General features: G+C 38.2%; 1 long non-coding RNA gene across 1 annotated transcript; it reads left to right on the top strand.

Moving 5' to 3' along the window:
* The first annotated feature begins 2,769 nt into the window (after window positions 1-2,769).
* Window positions 2,770-14,464, top strand: LOC121247673. The gene is made up of 3 exons (XR_005937273.1): window positions 2,770-2,782; window positions 8,930-8,936; window positions 14,340-14,464. It is a non-coding gene; the product is annotated as an uncharacterized LOC121247673 (long non-coding RNA).
* The last annotated feature ends 205 nt before the right edge of the window (window positions 14,465-14,669 follow it).

Here is a 14,669-nt window from a genome sequence, read left to right as displayed (position 1 = left end):
TAATGATAGAACAAACGAAACATCCGATCTGCACTTGCGACTCAAAACATCAGCTACCACGTTGGCCTTTTCAGGGTGATACTTGATGTCATACTGATAGTCGCTGATTAATTCTAGCCATCTTCTGTGCCTTATTTTAAGTTTCTTCTGCTCAAATAGATACTTGAGGCTTTTGTGATCCATGAAAACTTCACACGTTTCGCCATACAAGTAGTGTCTCCAAATCTTAAGAGCAAAAACCACTGTAGTTAACTCCAAATCGTGAGTAGGATAATTCTGCTCATAATCCTTCAGTTGACGTGAAGCATAATCGACTACTTTCCCTTCTTGCATTAGCACACACCCAAGTCCTGCTTTAGATGCATCGCTATACACTACAAAAGGCTTAAGAGGCTCCGGTAGTGTAACTACCGGTGCGGTCATAAGTCTTTTCTTCAACTCAAGAAAACTTGCTTTGCACTTAACGCTCCAAACAAACTTCACATTCGTCTTAGTCAAGGCGATGAGTGGTCCAGAAAAACTAGAGAACCCTTCCACAAACCTCCTATAATAACCAGGCAGTCCTAAGAAACTTCGAATCTCATGCACACTGCTCGGTCTCTGCCAGTTCGTTATGGCTTCAATCTTGCACGGGTCTACTACTACTCCTCTAGAGATCACGTGACCTAAAAACTTCACTTCGCCAAGCCAGAACTTGCACTTATTGAGTTTGGCATATAGCTTTCGGTCCTTAAGTATAGTCAAAGCCTTACTTAAATGAATTATGTGCTCTTTCTCGCTCTTCGAGTGTATTAGGATTTCATCAATGAATACGACAACAAAATTATCCAGATAGGGTCTGAATATTCTGTTCATCATGTCCATGAATGCGGCTGGAGCATTGGTTAACTCAAAAGGCAGCACCAAAAACTCGTAGTGGTCGTACCTTGTTCTAAAGGCAGTGTTTAGCACATCCTGTTCCTTGACCTTCAGCTGATGATATCCAAATCGCAAGACGATCTTTGAAAACTCTACTGCTCCTTGCAGTTGATCCAACAAATCGTCGATCATGGGTAACAGATACTTATTCTTGATCGTCACCTTGTTTCACTCTCTATAGTCTATGTGCATCCTCATAGATCCATCTTTCTTCTTCACAAATAGCATAGGTGCTCCCCATGGTGAAGAATTGGGGCCGATAAAACCCTTCTCTAATAGTTCCTCCAACTGCACCTTGAGCTCTTTCAATTTGGTAGGGGCCATACGATACGGTGCCTTGTAAGTCAGAGTTGTCGCCGGTTCCAACTTTATCTCGAACTCTGCTTCTTTATCCTGTGGTTAACCAGGTAATTCGTTTGCGGAAACTTCTGGAAAGTCTTCAATTACAGGTCTCCCATGAATTTCTTCATTCCCGACTATCTTCTCTATAGTCATCAGTAGAAAAGCTGTGGCTCCATCCTCGATACATGTAATGCCCCCAGATTTCTGCTTGAGATCGGACGGATATCTGAAGCATCGAGATATGCAACACAAGGTTACCTGCCCCCATTCATGATATATAACATGCAATGTTCCTAACATGCATTTAGCATTATGCAATATACGCAGCAGATAACTTTTTTTCTTTAGCAATACTATGCACCAAATTGAAAATATCTCAAATACTTAAAACATACTTCATACAAAAGGACATACTAAACAACTAAGATCATAACGCCAATCCAAAATTACTATGATCAAAAGAGTACTAGAGATGCAACTCCATAGTACAAGTAGGAATTTAACTACTATATTAACATTGACACCGCACCGTTGCTCAATTGACCGTGTCCAGTTGATCGAATCTCATTTCTCCTTCAAGTCCTGTAACAAGATCTACCATTCGGGGAGGAATGGTAGTTGGGAATTGGGAATACCACAGTGAGATTTGATTACAAATCTCAGCAAGGTAAAAGAAAAACTAACCACAGGTGAATGATGCATGCATGCCAGTAAAAGCATGAATGCATAATAATCAAAGTCATGAGTAATCAAAGCATAACTTGACATACAACATAACATAACTGACATAACTTAAACTGAAGCGTGAACTGAACTTGACTCTTTTAAATTGAACTACACTTAAACTGAGACTTGACTTGACATGAACTTGATCTGAGACTTGACTTAACGTGAACTTGATCTAAGATTTGACTTAACATGAACTTGATTTGAGACTTGACTTAACAAGATGATTATAATACGACAGATTTTACTCCTTCACCATAGTACTTGGCAGCGCATTGCCTTGACCGCAGTACCAAGCGACGCATATCATCCTTGACCGTAGTATAATTTAACTAATATATCCTTCTATAGTATGAAAGATTATACTCCTTCATCGTAGTACTCAGTAGTGCATAAGCCTTGACCGCAATACCAAGCAGTGTGTATCATCCTTGACGATAGTACAACTTAACTGATAACATGAACTTAACTTGAACATAACATGAGTTGAAACATGACATGAACGTGAATTACATGGGTAACTTGACATGACTGTTCTCGAAATACATAAACTGTATTTGAGACAAAACGTAACTGGAATATGAAAGGATAGAAACCCTGACGTAACATAACTTGATCGACTTACTTGAGATAGAAACATTTCGTAACATAACATAACATATAACAAACAACATTTTGTAACATGGCATAACATGTAACAGACAACATACTTAACATGACATACTTGTAACAGTGAATATTACATGACATGACATACATGTAACATATGGCATACTTAACATGACTTACTTGTAATGTATAGTAATACGTGATAGAATAACTTGCGTAACAGATGAACAATTCATGACAGAATAAATTATGTGTAACATATGAATATGTAATTACTAGGTATGACACATATGATAACATACATACATACACTATAGTTCCTTTACTCGTCACACATACACATTAAACTGATAGTAAGTTAAAAGCCAACTTACCTCGGTCTTCGCATTTTTAAGCAAAAATTCAAGTGCGATCATGAGGAACTAAAAATAGTAATTTCTAAAAGTTAGAATTTAATCACTAATAATTAGAAATAAGGATAACTATTACCATAGAATAAAATTACCATTTTACCCTCTACATGTGGGAAAATGATCATTTTGCATCCTAACTCCAAAATCACCAAACTTACATAGCTCATGTAAATTTTGTCCTAACATCAAATATCAAATTAGAAAAATTTAAAAGTAAACACAACCATGAAAACTCTATAGGGCCCGAAACATGCATTCACTTGATTTTTGTTGCAATTTCTCCCAATTTCAAAACTCATGATCAAACCAAATTTTTTCAACAAATTTCTTCCTATCCTAAGTTTAAAAACATACTTAAACATCCATTAAAAGAAATGTTAATCATCACCACCAAACTTTTTGTGATGGCCCGAGTTTTTGTCTAGGCTTGGCCCTTAGAATTGTTTTAGGTTGCCGTGGTATTTTAAGAGCCTTAATTACTTTGAAAGGCCTTAGAAGCCTTTGATGTAGTAACTTAAGCCCATGAGAAGAGTGGCTCTGGTTTACCTTAGAATTTTAGCCTTATTGGGAATTTAGGTCCAATAGTTTAGGCCCATGATCCAATCTAAATTTGCTAAGTTTTATGTGACCCAAGAATCTTATACTTTGAACCTAGTCTTGAAAGTGGGCTAAGGGGGAAAGAGAAGTGTAGGAATGCACCAAGATGGGCTTACACGCCTAGCCCATTGCTTTTTGTCCAGAATTCGAGTTCCAAGGTAGCTTTCTTGGCAAGGGGAGCCTAGGGAAGTGAAATGGTGTCTTACTAGAAGTTTTGCATAGGAAATTGAAGGGAGGCCTTTGGAATTTCGAATTTTGTTAGGTTTTTCCATGTGTCAAGCATGCACCAAGTTTCTAGAAGACCTTTGGGATGAGACTTTTATATCAAGGACAAGTTTGCCCCTAGGATTTTTGGCTAGCATACCCCTCAAGTATTCCATTCGCTTGCCACTTGTCACTTAGTGTATTTTGGACCAATGAAATGTGAAGGGTCACCTAGGGAATAAGTATTGGGAAGATGAAGCAACACCTTGGGAATGGAAAGTGAAAGGGACGGCTAGGGCTATGGCACACACCCAATGCCACTTGTCCTCCATGCCAAGAGTTCCTTGTTGGGAATAGGAAGAGACATGCATGGTTTTACCAAGTTACCCCCTTGAGAAGATATTGACTTGTTAAAGGAAATGAAGGGCATAAGAGGGAAATGCGATTTTCGGCCAAGGAGGGAAGCCCGGCATGCCACCTCCAAGAATGCCCCTTCCCAATGCAATCTAAGTGGGGAACTCGAAGAGGTTTTCGGTTTTTGAGAGAGGAAGAAGAAGAAACCTTGTCACTTGTCTCACATGCAAGGGTTTTGATTCAACAAGGAGGGAAGTGAAGGGTCTCTATATAAAGAGAAGGGTTCACGCCTAGGAGGCTTTTCCCTTGCCATGTTTTGGATTTTGCATGAGTTTCCACTCTCTCCACACAATTCTCTCAAGTTCCTTGAAAGCTCCCTCATTTTCTTGTGTTTTCTCTCCAACCAAACAAGAGAGATCCTTGCAAGAGAAGGATTTCAACACTACCCAAGGATTTGCAAGGCAAGGTTCGGTTTTCCTAAGTCTTGCTCAGACAAAAACCTTTTCTCAATCCGAAAAATGAGGTTCAAATCTCATTAGACTTTGAAAAATGATAGAACACACACTTTCTTCTATTTTCTTGGAAATAACCTAGGGTTTCTAAGAGAAACCCTTGAGACTAAATAGTGAAGGGGGAACTTATCCTCCACGTTTCAACCATCACATGTATTTTTGGCTACCTTAGGTTTTGTTTTACCTTATGAGTGAAATGAATAGGGTTTTAACCTAATAACCCTAGAAGCTGAATGGTTTAAGACCAAGTGATGCCGTAGAAACACACACACGCACAAGAACATGAGATAGGGTTTTAGATGCTCTTTCTAATATGGTATGTTCGGATTTATAGCTTGCTAGTGTTTCTTTACAAGGATTTTGTAAGTATACACTCAACCTACTCTTGGTTAATGCTTGTATCTGATTGTGTAAATCTTTTCATTACCATGTTTGTTTTGGTTGCTAATTCTTGATTGCTTGTTTGATTATGTTAAAATGATTTTATATCAATCTATGGAAGGAATTATAAGCTTTGAAATTGTGATGAATATACCATGAAATACTTGTATATGTTTCAGTTTTCACATGTTTAACAATGATGGAATATGTATCATGATATTTCGGCCATACCATGTCTTGAATGTTTTGGACCTTAGTCAAATGTTATGATTTCATGCATCGTTTCTCTATGCTTTGATCCCTATGTTATTTGCTTGAAGTTGGAACATGTTTATGTGATAAATCTTCATGTTTTTGTGCCTATGAGTTTCAACCTAAGCAAGTTCTTATGGTTCTATGCACGTGATTTGATATCTATCATGGTTTATGTGATCATGCTATGAAATGAATATGTTATGCTTGGTTGTTTCATGCACGACATTTCATATGTCATATGTTAAGTATAAGTAAGCATGTTAAGTCTCATGTTACATGCATTTGGGGAAAAAGTGTTTTCAAAGAAGTATTTCAAAAAAAGTGATTTTCAAAGAAAAGAGTCTAAACGTTTTATTATGACCCCAAGTGCTAGGGTGGGGGAATGTCCTAATGGAACTCCCCTGTCCACTCTGGAGTGCTTAAGAATGGAGTGGTAACCCCTGGATCAACGAAGAATAGTCGACGAGCCTCGAATGGATTCTTTTTCAAAAATGCCGGAGCGAGGAAGCACCTAACGCTAGTGGGTGCATAAGGCATGTAACCCGACGAAGTAAGATCGAGTTAATATGATTCTCTATTTATGCTGTATTCATCATGGTATACAAACCGTTGATGGTGCGGTAACTAGTAAGAACACGCGGTGTAAGGAGGGGAGCCTTGTTATGTCCACCCTCTGAACAAGTAAGTATAAGAGCTCATATGATAAGGATCACTCGATGAAAATCTTGTGATATATTCTGATAAGGCAAGTTTTGAATAAGATCACGTGAATAAGAAAGTTAAGAAGTCTTTATTAAAAGTTCAAGTCTCTGTTACAAGTCTTGTGTAAATGGTCAAGTGCATAAGTCAAGTTCTGGTTAAGGTATAAGTCAAGTACATGTCCATGCAAACATATCATAATATACTTTTTGTATGCTTGTATTAATTGTGGTATGCTGTGTGATTACTTGCTGAGATTTTTTAAAATCTCATTGTGGTAGTTTCCACTACCATTCCAGCTACCATTCTCCAACTAGAATGGTAGAAGTTGTGACAGGTTTAGTGAGAGGCGACTATGACCAAGAGGAAGAGAACGACACCTCCTTCTCCAGAGAGGATTGTGTCTAAAATGCTCATGAATCGGCCTGAGCCTTCTCTCTGGGAGCGGCTCAAGGCTATTGATTGGGAAATCATGGGTAGACTTGAATTCATCGCATACTTCAAGCGGCGTAACAATCGAGACAAGGATAAGGCTTTAGAGAAACGCGTGAAGCCCGAATCTTTTTGAAGAGTACTGGTGTTTAAGTATTTTGTGGACTTATGTTTCTTTTGTGGGAATCTTGTGTTTTGGGAATTTTATAATTATGCTTCATGCTTTTTGGGATATTATGCCTTTAAGGCCTATGTTAATGTTTTGGACAATGTTTTGGGTTATGATATTAGTTTACGGTACCATGTGCTTTGCAATTGCTTATCGCATTGCTTAGTTTATCCAACTTTTATTAATTTTTCCGTTGCATCGTTATTGCATACTGCTAGTATACTTAGGTACATAGCATATTATCTGTCATGTACGAGGGGTGTGTAGCCTTATGATACATGTCCCGGCATCTCAGTCACCGTCCAATCCCAAGCGGGGGCTAGGAGCGCCACACTTTTTAGTAAAATGATCCAAACTTTTTAACCAAAAACAAATATTTGAATCACAAGTTTTGACCATATTCAAAACACCTCCAATAATTAAAAAAAAAAACAAATCTTACTCCTAACATATTCATAACATCATCCTAAGATCAACCATGCTTTAAATCATCAAACAAAAGTCATCAAAAATCACAAAACAACACTTAAGAGGTTTTGGTTCTACACTTCGTCCAAACATAGAAATTTTTCCTTAACTAGCTTTGATCAATCTCTTGATCCATGGCTTAAAATGATGAGGTCTTCAAACTAAAACATCAAATGGTTTAAAAATGGGTCCTAAAGAAGATTCAACTATCAAACTTAAAATCACATGGCTAAAAATCAATAAAAAATGGATCTAACCCAAAAACATCAAATTTTAGGTCTAATCAAAATCCGCTTGCATAGAAAAATCATATCTTTGAAACCAATACTAAAGATCTTCAAAACAACATCCCAAATTACATATAAGAGGCTTAGGATCATCAAATAAAAATATCAAAGCCAATGGAATAAGATTAAACCACGAAATATTCCAACTTTCTCAAAACAAAAACTGTTTTTCCACTTCTAGTTTCTAAGTTTCTATATCTAAGAAAATCTTTCACCAAAAGCATTAGTCATGCAACAAATCCTTGCTGAAAATTCATAAGCACATGTTAACAACACTCTATAAAATTTTCGGACCAAGATATGTCCATTAGCTTGGTCAAAAATTCCAAAACATGGCACACTGTCAAGTTTAACAACCAGCATGACCTTTACATGGTTAAAACAACTCTTGACAGACCAAATCACCACAAAATGAAACAAATAAGTTATCTACAAAAACTAGACTGAAATAAGAACAACTTTGATGAAAGAGTAATTGCAAGAAAATACATACAAAGGGTCGTAAATGGCCACACAAAATGACTCAGAAAACTTCACGAGAGAGCTACTAAGTATTTCTCTCTAAGAATGGGGATGAGAAATGATGAAATGAAAAGAAGGGTGCCTTTCACGCCTCTAGACTTCTGGAGGGTGAAGTATGGGCTTGAATGACCCTTGTGGGATGGTGTTTTGGTCAGAAAAGGCAAGAATAGTAGAGGGGGAGTGGGCTATTGCTGCTGCCTTCTAGAAGGGGTTTGATGAGGTGGCTTTTTCCCCTCACATCGAGCACGAATTTGGAGTGTCATGAGTAATGGATGGTCAGCCATGGGTGGGTGGAAACTTCCTCAAGAAGTTTTGCCAAGGTAACCAAAATTCGTGGGTCGTATTGGGCCTTAAACAAGTTGGCTTCATTTGGAGTTTAAAGAGGTTTGGTTAGATCATGATGTCATAACAAGAATTTGAGAAATTAATAGCATATAGAAGTGATTTAATCAAGTGATTAAACATAATGTTAGAAATTGGATCAGATAGGGTTTGGAAGCCAAATTTACGGTTTGGGGAAACTGTTTAGGATTTCAGTTTTAACCAAGCTTTTGGGGTTTTCAATTGGATTCCAACCATTTAGGATTACACTAGGGTTGAAACCCTCTTTGGTCTGACACAAAATGGTTGATCAAATGAAAAAGAATAGGACTTTGCTTAGGTGATATGATCTCACACTTTGATTCCTTCATAATCCAACTCAAGGTTCCTCTTTGTGCCAAGTGTCTAAAACTATTCTCCAAGTGTGGCTAAGATCCTACCAAGTGTCCAAATAAAACCTCTCTAACCTAATTTGTACATTCCACACTGTGATTTTGAAAACTCTACGCTAGATGCTACTACAGATGTTACTATTCACTCCGGGAGAGTGAAACAAAAACTTTGCACTATAAAATCCTAAATATTCATACAAACCTAACTGTACTGGGTGAAGTTCGGTGTTTGTCTGGGTGAGTGAGGATTGAAGGCTTCGGTGGTCTTCGTCTACGTGGCGACGAACTGGATTGATGAGTAGGCATGTGTGTGGTGTGTGATACGCAGGCCAGAGGTTGAGTATTTGTTTATTGAAATTCAATCTCAAAGTGTCTCGGAATAAGCAAAATACATTTTTGAACAAGTGTTTCTCGTCCGAAAATTGAAAATGAGATTGTTGCACCATAAAATTTTAAATAATCAATTGAGTCTAATGGTGCAAACCATAACTCAATCTGACACTTATAACTATATCAAATAAATAAAATTATACTTATGACACTATAGTGAGTGATAACTCTAACTATGTTGACAGACTAAAACCTACGTGATTGGTCGAATTGTGTAAACTTACGGTATTTCCACGAGCTTCCTAAAGCCTATAGAAATTCCACCAATGAATTTCTAACAGACTGTTACAATACACTTCCTAGGTTGCAAAGCCAAAATCACTAGAGGGGTGGCCTTAACTGATGCTCCCACGTAACTAATTTTGTCTTCACTTAGGGGTTCAAACACAACTTCTCGCTTTCGACAGTCTATCTTAGCATAGTGCTTGAATAACCAGTCCATCCCCAAGATTAGGTCGAACTCCATTTGACCGAATACTAGCAAGTCAGCCTTCAGCGTCCTTCCTTCCAGCTCTACAGGACAACTCTTAACTAAATGAGTACAAGCTACTGTATTCCCATCAGGAATTAACACTACAACCCGTCGAGGTAATAGTTCAGTTTGTAGACATAAAGGACTGCGACGCACCTGAATCGAATAGTGGACAAGCCATGAACCTTAACAGATTGATGTTTCCAATGATGACGACAGCTTCCTCAGCCTCTGATGCGTCAACATCGGTATCACCTGGGGTTACAGCATACACGCACGCTGGGATGTGGGGCCTTGGCTTGTGATCACCAGCTCCACTGCCTTGTGTGGTGTTGGGACACTCTCTGATCAAATGTCCCGATTTCCCACATTGATAAAAAATTCCATAACCACTGCGACATTCTCCATGATGACACTTTCCACACTTAGGGCATAACGGGCATAGAGACGGCATCTACCCTCCTGTCACTATTCCCTTACCTTTCGCCGGGCTGGAAAATGTCTTCTTCTTCTTGGTACTACCGCTTGCAGCAAAAGGCATAGTCTTCTTCTTCTTGGTACTACCGCTTGGATCGTCAAACCTCTATGCTCAACCTCTGCTATCATGGCCACATTGACCAACTCTTGGTAATTCTCTATTCTTAGACAAGCTACTTGACTACGAATCTTTGGTTCAAGTCCTGCTTGAAACTTTTGCGCCTACATCCTTTGAGTAGAAATAAAGTATGGTGCAAACCTTCCTAACGCTATAAACTTAGCAGCGTACTGTTCTACAATCAAACTGCCTTGAGTTAAAGTTGTGAACTCCTACGCCTTCAGCTGTTTGACATAATGCAGGAAGAATCTGTTGTCGAACTCTTCCTTGAATCACTCCCATGATAATGCAACCAAACTTCCTAGTTCCCTTACTAGAAGCTGCCTTCACGTATCCCACTATATTCTAGCTTCTCCTTGGAATAAGTATCCAGCGTATCGAACCTTATGATCCTCAGTACATCCACAGATCTCATAGGTCCTTTCAAGATCCATAATCCATTTCTCTACTCTTAGTGGCTCTTCATTACCAGAAAAATTTGGGTAACGATGGATCAAGAACTTTTCATACAGACAACCCCTGACTTCAGGTCTGGGTACATGTGCTTACTGTTGTTGCTGTTGTCTAAGCATGTCAACTAGCAGACATACAGTTTCAGCTAATCCTCCATCCAACGGGGGATTCTGATTCTCTTGATTGCTGCCTCCCTCCAGGTTCCAAGGTATCCTACCGCGAGTCATGTGTCACTTCTTGAAACACACGAGTACATGTATTAGAACCACATACTACCTCCCATGCTTCAAGAAATTCAAGCCTAATGTAGACTAAAATTTCAAGCCTAAAATTTATTGCATTTCCTAAGGACATGTGGGTTTATAACCCAGAGACGTATTGCTCTGATACAACCATGTGACGCCCCCAGACTTTTGATTGGGATCAGACGAACATCTGAAGTATCGGGACATGCAACACAAGGTTATCTGCCCCCGTTCATGACATATAAGATGCAATGTTCCTAACATGCATTTAGCATTATGCAATATTCGCAACGGATAATTTTGTTTAAGTAATACTATGCACAAAACTGATATATCCCAAATATAAAGTGCAATCCACGCATATTTAACAAAATAAATATCCAAGATTACAGTATGGGTCTCAGAAGACTATAATCTCAACACATGGGAGATCGGGCTCCATGTTTACATTACCAAAATACTGTTCAAAAACCTAACTATGGAAACTATGAAACACCCCACCTAACTAACCATTAGGATTAACCTTTAAATGCTCTAGATTAAGCTTATGATTTTGGGCTTTAAATATTCTTTTATATATATTATTTTGTTTAATTATTTTATTTACTTGCTTCAATGTTGATAGTGAGATTAGTTTAGACCTTGGCACTTAGTATCATTAAGTAAAGGGTTAGAGAAGTAAGCCCATTAGTGATTTTACTAAGGGCCTTTAGGACCTTAGAACATTCATGGGCCAAGCCTTAAACCAAGCCCTTTAGGAAATTCAAGACTTAGAGAAGCTAGCCTTGGCCTAAGTCTAAGGAAGGCTTAAGGCCTTTGGGCCAAACTTGGTGTAGAATTGACCCATGGCCCAATTAGGCCAAGACAAGCCCTTTCAAGCCCATCTTAGTGGATCTTGAGGTCTCTATTTAACCCTCAAAAGTTTAGAAATAAGGCCCCCTCTCATTTAAGACCAAAAGCCCACGATGCCATCAACCCACACTCTTGGCCCTTTTAATCCCACAAGGCCCAAAGCCATGTTTGGGTTTATTTCACTATTCAAGTTGAAAATCCAATATAGCATACCATGGGTTTCCTTAAATCCATATCATACCCTAAGTGCCCAAATTAAGTTTTGAAATTTGGCTAAGCCCATTAATCAACATACAAAGGGTTAGTGATCTTTAAGCCATGCTTTGAAGCTTAATTTCATTTAAATCTTTCCTTAACCTTTTGATCTAAAATTTTCTTTCTTTATTATTTCATTTTATCATTCTTATACCTTACTAATACCCTAGATAAACCTCCCCAGAGTTCATTAAGGAAAATGACATATCATGCCCCAAACCTACATCAATTGGCTCATATGTATGCCCTTTGAGTACATGGACTGTTTTGCCCTTGGGCCCAATATTTTTGTGCCTTTTCTCAAGGGTAATATGGTTCTTAGACATCTGATGAGACCTATGTAAACCCAAAACAAGCCTTGTACAAAATTGGTTTCACAAACCAAACCAAGTAGCCAAAATCGATTGCACCATTAGGCTAGTTCAGTGGGAACTGGTTGGGTTGAGCTTTAACCAACCACCTACCATGGTTGAGCCTTGACCCCATGCCACCTCCTGCGTGACCCAATCCCCAAGAGGCCCCATGGCTATTATGAGCAATTTGACTCAGTTTTCCCACCCAAAGACTACACAAAACCAAAGCATCACAAAAGTGTCCAAGAAGAAACCACTTAAACCCAACGGCACCTTGGGTGGTTTGGTGGACTTTTTCCCATCTAGCCTCTGCCCCATGACCGGTCCACCTCTACAGGAGAATTGTAGCCACAGTAGGGAGGCAATCATGGTGGTTTCAGGCCACTATTCCCCCTGCACAAGGCGACACAAGCTGATGAAGGCAAGCTAGAAATTCAGCTTCTTACACCGCTGCCCATTTCCACCAATCACCATGGACCAAGGTCAACGTCTCCACCCCCTTGGCCACCTATAAAAGGCCTCTTCACCCCCTCATTTCCTCCACACCTCAGCTCCAAGCCTTCTCTTGAGTCTTGAGAGCATTTCTCCCCCTTAGAGAGCAATGGAGTGAAACCAAGTAGGTTCTTGATAGTTCTTGAGTGTTCTTGAGCAAAGTTGTCTTGGGAGCTTTAAGGGCTACAAAATTTGTAAGTTTTCTTGCTCTTGATCTTAGTTTACATGTCAAGATTTTTTTTCAAGTGTTGGAATGAGATTTGGTTGAGTTTAGAAAAGATTATCATGCTTAGCACAAAACCGGGTCATTAAAGGATGCTTTATATGTTTAAATGATTTTAAGTGGAAATTTAGCTATCGCATGTAAGTATGCTTTGATATGATTTATCATTGTCTTATAATGATTATGGAAGGTTTGATTTTCAATTAAAAGCATGCCATGATAGGCTTTAATTCTATCTTGTTTTGATCATCAAAGCATGCATCGGTTTTTAGTAAGTTGGAGATTAAGGATTCTTAGCCATGATTAAGTGTTGGGATGAGCTTAATTATCCAATAATTAGTCTTTATCATATCATTAAGGACTTTAGTGATTGTTTATGATTAAGGAAAGTTGCTTAAGCATGCATTCGTATGAATCAATAGTTGAAAACACTTGAAGGCGTCAACTAGAGTCAATGCCACAGGTTGGGAGTATTTGAGCTAGTTCCACTTTGAATTTTACAATTCTAAGAGTTTAGATGATTTTAGAATATAAAAAATATTAGCTCCATGAAGTTTAATTGAATTTGAAGTTTGTTTGCAAATAGTGAAAATTTAGGGCCATAATGACAATTTTGGAAAGTTTGGGGGTATTTTTGTAAATACCCATTTTCGAAGTCTTTGTCTATGAACCTGATACATTGAGTCCGTACTTACATGACATGTGATATTTTTCACCATTTTTGCATATTGCATCTATAAATGTCATTTTCACATGAAAACTTGCTACATATGCATATGTCATGAAATACTTTTTCAACTTAGCATGAAAAATATTTTTGTCACGACCCCAAAGGCTAGGATGGGGAATTATCCTAGGAAACTCTTATGTCTACTCTAGAGTGTTTAAGAATGGAGTAGTAACCCCTGGTTTGATGAAGAACAGCCAACGTGCTTTAAATTGGTTCTTTTTAAAGAACGCCAGAGCGAAGTTAAATTTTTTTTATAACACCTAAGGCTAGTGGGTGTACATGTTATGATGTTATGTTATATTATCAATGCATTGAGAACGACTTTGCAGACAACGTAGTCTCAATGAGTTTTACTACTGTTATTGGTAGGTACTCACAGTGCATATGAAGAACTGTGACGTTACCACATGTTATGATGTTTTGATTAATTATGAATTGCTAATAATGACGAAAGGTTATGATGAAGTTATCTTTTCAAAAAATAGAAGTAAAAATGTTCTCTAAATGAAAACGTGTCTCCATTTTTTTGAAAATGTTAAAGAATCTGGATGGGAGACACGCATACTGATTTTCTGCATTTTATATTTATGATCCTTTATGCTTAATTTATTTTAGAACACGTTGGTTGTTTAACTTACTGAATCTCACCCCTTTTGAGACCACTATCATTACACTCAGAATGGTAGAAGTTGTGTTAGATCTCGAGGAGGACGAGCTAGATGGAGCACTGGATCCGACGGATTGAGGAGGAGCCAGACCTTGAGAAGAGACTAGATTTGATCCTTGTGTATATAGCCCAAGTCCTTCTTGCTCTATAACGCATGAAGTGGATGATTTGACTTTGATCCTTAGTTGTACTAAGTTTATGTGACGATTTGACTTTGAACTTGATGGTCACTAATGCATTGGGATGTTTTTAATTAGTCTAGTATCAGTTATATTTTCACTCTTATTTTAGCTGCAATTAATGCATACCATTAGTTGCATACTAGGATGCATTGCATATTA

The sequence above is a fragment of the Juglans microcarpa x Juglans regia genome, chromosome 1S, assembly GCF_004785595.1.
Source record: "Juglans microcarpa x Juglans regia isolate MS1-56 chromosome 1S, Jm3101_v1.0, whole genome shotgun sequence".
NCBI lineage: Eukaryota > Viridiplantae > Streptophyta > Magnoliopsida > Fagales > Juglandaceae > Juglans > Juglans microcarpa x Juglans regia.
The sequence above is the reverse complement of the archived record's forward strand: the minus strand, read 5'-3'. Positions and strand labels throughout refer to the sequence as shown.